The sequence below is a fragment of the Sciurus vulgaris genome, assembly GCF_902686455.1.
Source record: "Sciurus vulgaris genome assembly, chromosome: 15".
NCBI classification, from domain to species: domain Eukaryota; kingdom Metazoa; phylum Chordata; class Mammalia; order Rodentia; family Sciuridae; genus Sciurus; species Sciurus vulgaris.
Genome location: NC_136476.1, coordinates 89,410,638 through 89,422,246, shown reverse-complemented (window position 1 = coordinate 89,422,246; position 11,609 = coordinate 89,410,638). Strand labels below are relative to the sequence as shown.

The 11,609-nt window shown below is 60.3% G+C and overlaps 1 protein-coding gene across 1 annotated transcript in view; it reads left to right on the top strand.

Annotated features, from left to right (window-relative positions):
• The first annotated feature begins 2,193 nt into the window (after positions 1 to 2,193).
• The window catches only part of NACC2 (NACC family member 2), a 56,616-nt gene continuing 47,200 nt past the window's right edge, over positions 2,194 to 11,609 (top strand). The window contains exon 1 of the mRNA XM_079112534.1: positions 2,194 to 2,331. The gene's annotated coding sequence lies outside the window, so the exon portion shown is untranslated. The remainder of the gene's footprint in view (positions 2,332 to 11,609) is intronic.

Here is an 11,609-nt window from a genome sequence, read left to right as displayed (position 1 = left end):
TAACCACAGTGCTCAGGGTGGGAGACCTGAGCCACATGGGCTCAGGAAAACAGGAGGTAGTGCTTGGGGGTGTGGCTGCCTGGGGACCCCTGGGCCCCACCTCTGTCGCTCACTGGTTTGTTGGCAGTCTCTTGTGGCTTTCCCTTCCCCCAAGACTGGTGCTTTCTGGATAAAAGGGGGAAATCAAGCTGCAGGCCTTGGAGACTGAGGACTGGATCCTAGGCTGGCACTGATCTCAGCAGGCTGTCGCAGTCCTGGAAACAGGACTGAGCTGCTGGGCCCACCCGTCAGCCAGCAGCAGACCTGCCCTTCACAGTGGCATGTTTTGTGTGCTTGTTTCTGCAGGGCTGGTGTTGGAACCTAGGCCTCACGTATGCTAGGTGAGGGCTCTACCCTGAGCTGCACCCCCAGCCCTTTACCGAGGGCACGACTCGCAAGGAGCAAATGCAGAGAGAGAAGGAGCTATGGGGCCACACGGGTTCTGGTCTCATTCTGCAGTAAAGCGCTGAGTAAGTGAGCCCCAACCCAAGGTGGAATTTCACCCTGAACCAGATTCTTCTCATCTGTAGGACACGAATGAAGAGAGCCGACCTCATAGGATGATGTGGAGATTACATTGGGCAATGTGCACATGCTCAGAGCCGGTAGCGCAGGCCTGGAACCCAACGAGTTCTCCCGTCTGCATTAAAATGTTCAAGCACAGCCTGGCATGTTCACACGCACTCAGAAGAGGCACAGAGCTCAGACTTCCCTGGGAAATAGCTTTCTGGACATCTGTTGACTTAAAAAAACTTTTCAGTGTTTTCCAAATGTCCTTCATTAAAAAAACATTTCTTGGGCTGGGGTGTAGCTCAGTGGTAGAGCGCTTGCCTACCATGTGTGAGTTTGATTCCCAACAGTGTTAAAAAGAATGGCTTTAGCATTTTGAAAATAATAGTTACGAAGACAAATGTGCAGATAGGTAAGTAAGCTGGCTCCTCACCAGGAGTGTGTGGAGTGCTACTATTTGGACCCTCTGTGGGTCCTTCTTGTCCGCACAGTGACCCAGTCCTGGTCACTGGAGGGACTTGGGGCCTATAACCATGCACCAAGCGGTGGGTGGCCAAGCGACTCCAGTGTGTAGTCCCCACCTTCCCTGACCATATGGAATGCCTGCAGGCTTGGGAATGGTTGGTAGTGGCTGGGCTGGGGGTGGGACCTAGGGCCCAGTTCCAGTCCAAGTTCTGCGGTTCTGGGGGGAAGCTGTGTTCTAGAAGTGCAACTTGAGGTTGGGGTCAGGGATATTGGGCCAAGCTTCTGCTCCTTTGTCCTGGGAATAACCTTGGCTAACTGTGTCAGGAGGGCTCTAGCCCCAGGTCTCTGCTCAGAACTGCCCTGGAGGCTGGTGGGGCAGCTTGTTCTTTACTTAGCCCCTCTTCCCAGTAACCTTTCTCATGACCTCTGTCATGGTACCACCCCACTTCTGTAAGAACCCCTGTGTGGGTGCTGGATCAAGGATGGCTCTGGCTCCTGAGGACCACAGCAGCCTGTCCTGACCTCAGGCCCCAGGTTGGGAGGGGCAAGTGCAAGGGGTTTCCGGGTGCTTTCAGGTGTGTGTCGGAAAGTTTCTGTGCACTTGTTTTAAAACTGGACCTCTGTCCATAAAAGCATGGCCCTGGGCCAAAGGAGGAGATGGGACAGTGGCCGTTAACATGCCTGGATCACACCGGGCCTGAATGCAGCCCAGGCCGCGTCCACGCAGCAGGCAGTTCCGCGGCCACTGGCCAGGAGGCGCCGGCGGGCGCCCCGTGGCGGTCGCCCAAGGTTGCTTGCGCACCACGCCTTCCACAGCCAGCCTGAGGGTCTTTTCGCCCGCAACCCGAGGCGGGAGCAAACGCAGCCGCCGCAGGGTGGGGGCGCTCCAGGGCCGGGGTGGGGGCACCCCAGGTCCTTGTCCTAACCGGCCGCCGCGCCCGGCCCTCGGCGCTGTGGCTGGACGCTGTCGCGTCCCGCCCCCGCCCGGTGCCCGGCGCCGAGTCGGACGCCTGGCACTCCGGAAGGCCGACGCCCGACTCTCCCGCTCGGGATCCCCTCGCGCTTGTGGGGACCCCGGGCTCCCCCGGGCGCCCACCTGGCGGCGAGTGCGCGCGCGCGGCGGGCCGGCGCGCTGTCCCTTTAAACGGCCCGCGGGCGCCTCCCCCGCGCTGCCCCGCCCCCGCCGCGGTGCGGCCGCCGGTGCTGGGCGAGGTCGGAGAAAGTCCGCGGGCGCCGGAGCGCGGGGACGCCGGAGCACTTCCTGCCGCGGGCGGCGCGCCGCAGCTGCCCAGGCCGGACCGGGCCGGGCGCCCGCAGGTACGGCCAACTTGGCGCGCGCCGCGCTGTTACGCCGCCGGCGGGTCGTCCCGCCGCCCCGCCCGCACTTCCCGCAAACTCCGGGGCGCGGGCGCCCAACTTGGCGCGCCCGGCCGCCCTGCCGCAGTGCCCGCCCGCCGTCGCCGCGGGGTGCGGCCGAGTTCGGCGCGGCCCGCGGCGTCCGCGCAGGAGCCGGGCGCGGGCCCCTAGCGGAGAAGCCGGACCCCGCGCCGGGCCGCGGCCGGAACTCCGGGCCGCGCGTTCCGGGCAGACCCCAGCCCCGGGCGCCGGGGCGCCCAGGGGTCTTCCCCTCCCGCGGGGTTCCTCTGGCCGCTGGAGACCCTCGGCCTGCCCGGGACCGAACTGACCGAGCCCGGCCCCCCGCAGCAGGGAAGCCCCGGGCATGATTGGCCCCGGGCCAGGGCGGAGGGGACACACCCCTCCCCAGCCGGGCCGGAGGCGGGCGGCCAGGAGTCTGCGCCTCGCCGTCCCGCGCGCCCCTCCCTCCGGGTCCAGGTGCAACCCCTTCTCTGTTCCTCTGGGTGCAGACGCCACCCAGGGTGGGCTGCAGTGGGAGGGGGCTCCTGCGGGTCCTGTGCCTGCGGAGTTGAGGCCTCGGGACCCACGCCCTTTCCAGGAAACTCAGAGGTTTCAGGGGCACCACTCCTGGGCTGCCTGCTTCGTGTCCTGCTTCTCCTGAAGACCTGGGGGTCGGCAGGCCAGAGGTCACCTCCCAGTCCCCTCCAGGCTATGAGCGGTTGGTCTTGGGCTGGTGATTGCTCGTGCACTGGTTCTGGTGCCACTTAAACCTGCCGGTCCTTGGGCTCTGAGGTCCTGTTCCCTGGAGCTGGCCTCACAGGCCATCTCACTGTCCCGTACTCCTCCTGCCCCTCCTGGGGCCTTGGAATTGGAGACGTTTTGCAGGTGGTGGCTGGCCCTCTTTCTAGTGGCATTATGGCCTGCAGAGTGAGTGTTTTGACTAAGTCTGTCCTCCCTGCCCTGGTTGGGGTAGGCCCCAGGCCACCTCCCTCCTGGCCTTCCCTGGGCCCGCCGTCCTGTAAAGGCAGACTTTCTGATCCCCTTGTGTGCACATCTGTGTCCCAGGAGCCCCCGTGCAGCCCCGGGTCCCCTGCCTCCTGGTCTGGTCTGGACACCTTTCTGCCCCCTCCTCTCTTCCTCTTGTGGGCTCCTCACCCTGGCTCCCTCCCGTCCTCCTTTGGCCAGATGATGACAGTAGGCCCTCCTGCTGGGGTGCTGTATTCTCTGCACAGCCTGTAAGCCCCTCAAGGGAGTGGGGGGCTGCGGTGCCCACTTTACAGATAAGGACACCAGGCCTGCGCGGCTCGGGCCAGGCCGCCAGCCCTCGCCTCCTGCCGTCTTCTTCCTAAGCCACAGAGCCCCCTCTCTGGTCATGTAGGTTCCCTTCACTGCCCATTTCTTCTAGGAGGCCCGCTGGCATCTCTGCAGGTCATTCCACTGTTGGGTGCACCTCGGCTAGAGCCCAAGTGAAGGAACTAGAAGAGGTGAGACCCAAAGCAGTGGCCCCCTGGTCTTTCAGCCAGCTGGTTGGAATTAGCACAGAAAGTAGAACAAGATATCACTTGTCACCTCTCAGTGGCCAGGGATCTTTTCTCAGTGGTCACGCCCAGGGCAGGCGGGTGCTGGACGTGGGCCGTGAAAGACTGTCCACTGTAGTACGTATGGGTGCTGCACAGGTTCCGTAAGCTCACAGCCACCTACAGGGTTGGGAAGAGCTTTCCAAGAGTGCCATCGCGGTGGGACTGTGGGCTGCCCCTGGACTGCGGGGACAAGCCCAGATCTGTATCAGGGACTGCTGGGGGATGTGCAGGATACTCGGAGTGGCCATCCCTGGGAGGGGAGCTTGTGGCTGACTTTTGACAAAGTCTGTCAAATGTGGTTTCCAACAAGCCTGCGTTGTTCCTGTAATAGTGATTCGAAGTGCTGCGCTTTGCCTCCGGGTCCTGCATGCCTGTGTAGGATCGTAGGCAGGGGAGGTATGATCTCAGGGGCCCGCTGTGGTCCCGGACCAGGGGCTCAGTACTCATGGGACAGAACTTAACTGTGGTGTTGTCCTTGACAGGGTACATACTTGGGGATTCGTTAGGAGTCCCTTCTTCAGGTCTGTGCCTCCATCTCATTGATCCTAAAATGCACAGGGCATGGAGTCCCACCTGCCCCAGCCTGCTTCCCCTTCATCTCAGTCCCTCTCTCCTGGGCTCTGCTCCCCAAGCCTGGTGGCTTCCTGGCCATTCTCTGTGTGGTGGGCATGAGGTCTTCTTGGGGCAGAATGAACAGCCAGGCTTCTGAAGCTATCTGGAGCAGGGTGCTGAATGTTTGCTGGGTCCTTTGACTGTGCACCAGGGCGCAGACTGCAGCCCCTCATCTCCTGCAGACCCCAGTGTAAACGGAGGTCCCTTAGAGTATTACCCTGGCTGCCCGCCCCTGCCTTGGTGCCAGTGTCTGTGGTCCAGACTGGCCTCACGTGGCTGGGCTCTCAGGTTGAGGTGGACCACCTTCTGTTGGCTCCCATGGCCTTCTCCCCAAGGTGTGCCCTGGGCTGAGGGAACCCAGGATGGACTTCCAGACCTGCTCTGTTATGGCAGTGCCACTGGGGTGGGGTGTCTCCCCAAGGAGGGGTCAGTGCTGCCAGCCCCTGTCTGTCTAGACGGTGGTCCCTGAGCTGTCCCTGGTAAGTGCCTGTAGCCAGCCCCGTTTTGGGGGTTCGTGATGGCTGGGAAGTGGTATCGCCTGCGTGGGGCTGGCCTCCCTGCTGGGGCCCTCCACGGGCAGGTGTTGGATTCCCCCTGGGGTCCCTGTCCTCCCACTTCATTCCTCTTCTGCCCAGCTTTTCTGGACACCCCCACTGCTCCCTGAGGTGCGAGATGAACTGGCCCAGGGCCATGGCTCCCCTGCCCTGGGCCAGGGCTCCTGTGGACCTGTTTATTTTTTAGCAAATTCTCCCTCTCGCCAGGCCTGGCTCTAGATGAGGTCATTTGCAAAATATGCCTCCCAGCTGGCTGGGGCTCCCTGGTGTCACCTGCAGTCGCTCATTTGCTGGGAGCCTGAGCAGCAGCCCCAGCTGTGCCTTTTGCCTTCATGGTTGGGGTGTGGGTCTTGGAAGCTGCCCTGATTGCTGGGCTCTCACCAGGCCAGTGGGCTGACACAGGTGCCTGCATCTGTGAACATGGAATTCCTGGGGCATGAACTTGGCGGCCAGCCTTCCCCACTGCCTGGACAGGTGCTCAGCCTGGGCCTGGCCTGAGCAGGGGAGGAATGGGACCAGGGGTCTACCTGCCGAGCCTGGGCCCAAGGGTCAGGCCACCCAGACTGTGCGAGCTTGGGTGAGTGACCCACCCTCCCTGGGCCCCAGTCTGCTACTGAGGAGCATCCACATTGGGTTGTAGGTGAGCAGGCCTTGCCTCCTTGCGGCTGGTGGCCTAGCATAGCCCCACCCACTGAGCAGCTCCTGGCCCTTTAAGGGGAGGCTGGGCCAGTCCCCTGAGAGGACCCTAGGCACTTTCTCCAGGCCTTGTTTTCAGGCCCCAGGGGAACAGGCTGGCTTGGGTCTCTCTAAGGAATCTTGTCCCTCCCCCTCTGCACCGGGCCCTGGCATCCAGGAGGGCACATGGCCATGGATGGGCTGCCAGCTCCAGGCCCGCCCAGCGCCTGCCTCTGTGCCTGGGAAGCATGCAGGGTCTGGGCGGGGAACAAAGGGGCCTGAAAGTGCCCATATATAGTCACTGGGGTGAGCAGTGAGCGCTCCGCAGGGCGGTCTCCAGGCCTGGCAGCCTGGCCCTGGGGTGGGTGGCTTCCTGGGTAAGACCCAGGGGAGGCGGCAGTCTGAAGGGCAGCTGGATCTGCGGCAAAGCACTTTCTTCAGCCATCAGGCTTCGAGGAATGTTGTTGACTGAAAATAAAAATCTCCTGGGCCCCCTGTCATCAGGGCCAAGCACACTCTGGAAGCCCCTATTTTTGACAGTCGAAGGCAGGAATATGGCCATTGACCCGAGCCATCTGGGTCCCTGACCAGGCATCAAGGGCCCATGCCTGAAGAGCATCGAGCTGGGAGGCTCGCCAGCAGCCGGGCTGTGGTCCCACACAGTTCTAGTGTTGCTCCCATTATGGTGACACCTGGGATGTCCCCTCTCCCCTGCACCTTGGGGGAGGGAGGTCTTCTGTCCTGGTGTCTGGTGTTTCTGGAAGTGTCTCCTCACTCCATCCCTTGCCACTGCCTGGAGTTGGAGACCAGGCAGGCCTCTAAGACTGCAGGTTGTCTTTGGAGGAGGTGGGCCCACATCGTCTCTGGTCTGCACAGAGGGGTGTGGTCCCGGTGTGCCTGGTCCCTCTAGTCACTCTCACTGAGGACCGGCATCTGCCCCTGGGGTTTGTCCTTGGCCTTCTCCTTCCTGATTCTCTGTGCCAAGAAGGGAAGACAGCCACCTCTGCTGCATTCCTGACTCTCCTGCTCTTAAAGCTCACAATGTTAGCACAGTTTTGCTCCTTTAATCTGGTTTCCACTGCTCTGCTAAGCGTCTTTGTTAAATTTTGTCTATTGATACTTTTTGTTGTTGTCAGCAGTTTTTTCTTCCTTTTTTTTTTTTTATATAAAGCCATTAGGGTAAGAGAAGATTAAAAAGATACATTACAATTAAAATGTTAATGAAATCTGCATCATACAACTTTTGAAGCCCTTCAGGCATTAATCTTGCCTGTGTCCTGACCGTTTAACTTTGGCTATTCTTATTCCACACTGACCCCTGCTGAGAGATTTGTGCTATAATTGGATTTTTTTTTTTTTTTTTTTTTTTTTAATGAAAAAGGAAAAAAAGCTTTTAAGAAAATAGAGGTTGAGTGGTGGGACTGGCCCCTCGAGGAGGAAGCGGGCAATGGACACTGGGGGAGCTGCCTGGTCTGAGGGGCAGGCCCCTGCGGGCCCCTTGGCTCTAAGATGTGCACTTAGGTGGGCTTATGCAGGATCGGAGAGCTCAGGGCACCTAGAAGACCTGGGGCGGAGGCCAGAGGCACTGCAGGGTACTGTGTGCTGGGTGAGGGGAGCTGAGCCTAAGGGCTGGGAGTTCCCAGGACCCCATGTCCCACACCTGAATCCTGGTCATCAGTCCTTGGTGGGCACTGGGGTTTCCAGCATGGGGATGAGGCTGAGGGCGATGGTGGGGGTGTCCCCTGTCTCCTTCCCTGGCCCTTGGCACTTCAGGGCTCTGAGGCTGCTGGCCCTGCAGAGTGAGGGGCCACTCAGACCTGGGTGGGGCCCAGGAGGGGGCTATGGCCGCCTCCCCGGCCCGTACGTGCTGCAGACAGGAGCGGGGGGCGCCTGGAGCTGGTCAGGTGGCTGGCAGTGGGCTGCAACAGACAGATTTCACGTCTGCGTGTTTTTGCAACACCTTTCTATAAAGGGAAACATAATTTAAAATATGATTACTTAGTGTTGTAACAGCGCCTCAGCTTCTCGATGCCGAGATCATTATCAGAGTCTGATATTAACTTGCGCAGAATATTATGCAAATTGCCCGCCGGCTTGGGAATCCTCGGGATGCGGGCCCAGGCTGGCTCCTGGGGGCTGTGGACCTCCAGGGTCCTCCTTTCTCCCCACCGTCCTCAGCTCCCAGGCCTGGGCCCTCTTCTGTGGCAAGGATCCCAGAACCTGGGGAAGCAGGCAGGGTAGGCCCACAGAGGCCAGGGGAGCAGGGGAGCCTGTGTCCTCAGGGCCTGGTCACAAACCTCACGTGCTGAACGCCGTCTGAGGCTGCTACCTCCCTGTCCCAGTGACCGGGACCACGATGCCTGCTGGCATGCCAGCTGTGATGAGGGATGGCAGTTGTGCCTGTAGTTATGGTGGCTGTGAGTGTAACTGGACCTGGTTACTCGAGCCCCAAGTGCTTGGCAGTCCCTGAGGAAGGCACTTGGCCACACACAGCCTGGCTGGGTGCAGTGCTTATTCCACTGACCACAGGGAAAGAGCGGGCTGTGGCTTGGGTCTGGGGAGGGACGCTCCTTTGGTGGGCAGGATCTGAAGGTGGCGGGTTTGTTCCCCCACATCAGCCCTTCCGGTCGGTCCTGATGGTGGCGCAGTCTACCCACCTGCAGGTCACTTCCAAAGGCTGTGTCCCACTGTAACAAGTTTAGGTCACAAAGGCCCCGACTCTGTAGCAGGAGGACCTGTTTGTGGGTTCTCAGAAATGAAAGCCAAATAGTCCCCCAGGCTGTGGCCAGGGCCTGGACAACAGGGACCTGCCTGGGATGCTGCAGCCCCTGGGCAGGGGGAAGGGAAAGGACTTGTCTCTCTGGGGCTCTTGGGGCAGCTGGAGCTGATGGGGCCTTGACGTGGATCCTGCTGTGCTGTCCAGGACTGTCCTCAGCCGGTGGGTGTGCCTGCAGAGCCATGGTCCTCTTCAAGGCCTGGCCCTACTGCTTGGGACCCTGGACCTCAGTTTTTCCACCTGTGAAGTAGGAAAGCAAACCATGAGCTCTGACCGCTTTCTGGTCAGCAGGGTCATTGGCTGGGGCTGATTCACAGTCGGCTCTGGGCACAGTGGCTGTGTCCTCCCCTGAGGGGGTACCAACCTGCTTTTCTTGCTGCAACTTGACTGGATGTGACTTTCCTGCTAAACTCTCATGCTGTGGCTTGTGTCCCCCAACTTCTGGTGACTGCCCTGGGGGTCCCCATGGGGTCTGCTTGCTGTGGAGTTTGGTGGAGTGGCCTGTGTGCACCTGGCCCATGGAAGAGCCGAGACCTTGTGAGCACCTGGGGTACGTAGGGCTGAGAGCCCTGCAGGGCAGACCATGAGTCTCCTGGGACTGCCCTAAACAAGTAGAAGTCTCTCCAGTCCTGGAGGCCAGAAGTCCAGCATCTAGGTGTCCATAGGGCCTGGTCCTCTGGAGGGACCGCTCCCAGGTTACCAGGTTCCGGGGCCCAGGCAGCCTTGCTATAGCCTCTGCCTGTGGTCATGGGCCTCCCCCTGTGGCTCTTTCCAAATTCCCCTCTTCCTTTTCCCCCTCAGTGCTGGGGCTGGACCCAGCGTGTGCTCAGCACCTACCACTGGGCTACACCCCAGCCAGTCCCTCTCCTATGAGGAGACCTGTTGCTGGATCTGGGACCCACCCTTGATGCAGGAGGATCCCATCTCAAGATCCCCAACTGAAGATACCTGTGAAGACCCTGTTTCCAGATAAGATTATATTTGCAGGGTCTGGGTAGATGGGAAGTTCTGGGGACACTTTTCAACCTAGCATGGAGCGGGACAAAACTTTAGTGCCTGGACGGCTGTTGGCCATTGCTCTGCTGCAGCCAGCATGGGAAATGGGGGCCGCTCTGCCAAGCCCTGCCAGGGTGTGGTGGGCAGTGCAGGGTGGGCAGTCAGGTGGGAACTTTGCAGGAACCCAGCTGGGGTTGTGGGTGGGAGAAGGCGCTGCCCACTTTGAGGAGTTTTGAGACAGGAGAGGCGGGGATTGTGTTCATTATCATAACCCAGTTAATGTGAGTCTGTGTTACTTGAAGTGGCCTGGAAACCAGTAGTGTGTAGGTCGCAATAGAGCTGTGGGCAGCACAGCAGCTCAGGGCTGGGCAGTGTAGCACAGACCATGGCCACGACTTCCAGGCATGTGGCTGGAGGGGAGGCCCAGAGGATGTGATATCCATGGGGCCTACCCAGCCTGGACTGTGGGGAAGCCCAGTCTGGTCCCAGTACCACAGAGCCAGGTTGGTGCCATCCAGACCATCAGGCAGCCTCACCTGCCCAAGCATGTGGTGTTGGCGAGGGGCAGGTTGTTCCTCCCATGTGCCTGGTGAGTGTTGGCAGGCCCATGGCCCCCCAGCTCTTTCATACCCATGCAGCTGGCCAGCAGTGTGGAAGACTGAAGCTGGTGGCCCCTCAGGTCCTGGGGGGCTGCCCTGGAGTTTAGCTCTGGGCCACTCATCAGATTCCTCAAGACTCAGGGAAGCGGGAAGCCCACAGAGGTCCTGCTCGGAAGCCATGGGGTGTTCAGAGGTGCTGCTCTCTCCTGCTGCCTGGCACAGAGCCTCCTAAGAGGGTGGGAAGACTGGCAGCTGCCTTTGCTGCTCGGGAGACCCCAAGGGTCCTGGCTGCTTCCAAGAATTGCTTCTGAGGGTTTTAGAAAGTTAGGCTGGGATGCCCCAGGAATAGGCACCCCTTTTCCTGGGGTTGGGACTTGGTCTCCTTCATCTGTGGGGAACTCGTTGCAGGATGCCAACCACTGGAGTTGGGGCCCACCCTCTGTCTCAGAGCTCAGCTTAACTTGGTTGGTTACATCTGCAAAGACCCTGGTTTTCAGTGAGGTCACAGCTGGGCAGGGTGGTCTGGGCTTGAAGTTCCAGCTACAGAGGCAGGGGGATTGCTCGAACCTGCGGTTTCTCTCCAGCTCTCCTTGTGCCTCTACTGGGATCCTAGTGTGACTCTCAGGTCCGTCTTTCCTGGGACACCTATCTGATTCCCCCGCACCGTCCAGATAAGAGCACACATAGTGTCCACCGAGGGCTGACCTGCATGCCACTGGCAGGGTGGTGGAGCTGGTGCACTGGCAGGCAGCTGGGCTTGCTAAGACCTACTGCAGTGGGCTGCCCTTCCCACGTCCCGGAGCCTGGACTGGGTTCTGGATGCCCTGCAGGGGGCAGTGAGGAGCGCAGGCTCAGAGAGGAGTGGGCGCAGACGTGGTATGGGAGGCTTCCGGAGAGGGCCCAGCACAGCTCCAGCACCACCACCGCTGCAGCCTGGCCGCACCCTGGGTCCTTGTGGTCCAGCTGTTGGTTGCTTCAGCCTCAGGCAGTGGGTCCTTCTGAGAAGCCCAGCTTTGGGAGCCCCTCCACAGCCAGGGGGGGCCCATCTGCACTTCTCCAGTACGGCCCCCATTTCTGTGGCCCGCCATAAGGAGCAGCTCCGATGGTTCCCAGCAAGACGGGGCTCGGAGTCAGTGGCCTCGTCCAGTGTGTGCGTGTGGCTGCAGCCCAGCCTGTGGATCTGTTGGGAGCCTGGACGCCTGGATTTTAGACTTTCTCTTTTTTTTTTGTTGTTACTGGGGATTGAACTCCAGGGTGCTTTACCACTGAACCACATTCCCAGCCTTGCTAAATGGCTGAGACTGGCCTCAAACTTTTGATCCTCCTACCTCAGCCTGCCGAGTTGCAGGGATTACAGCCTCATGCCACCGTGCCGGGCTTGGATTAGACTTTCTTGGCTTCTGCCATCCCCCAATGGCCTTGCATCTTACGAACTTCGAGATTTTAG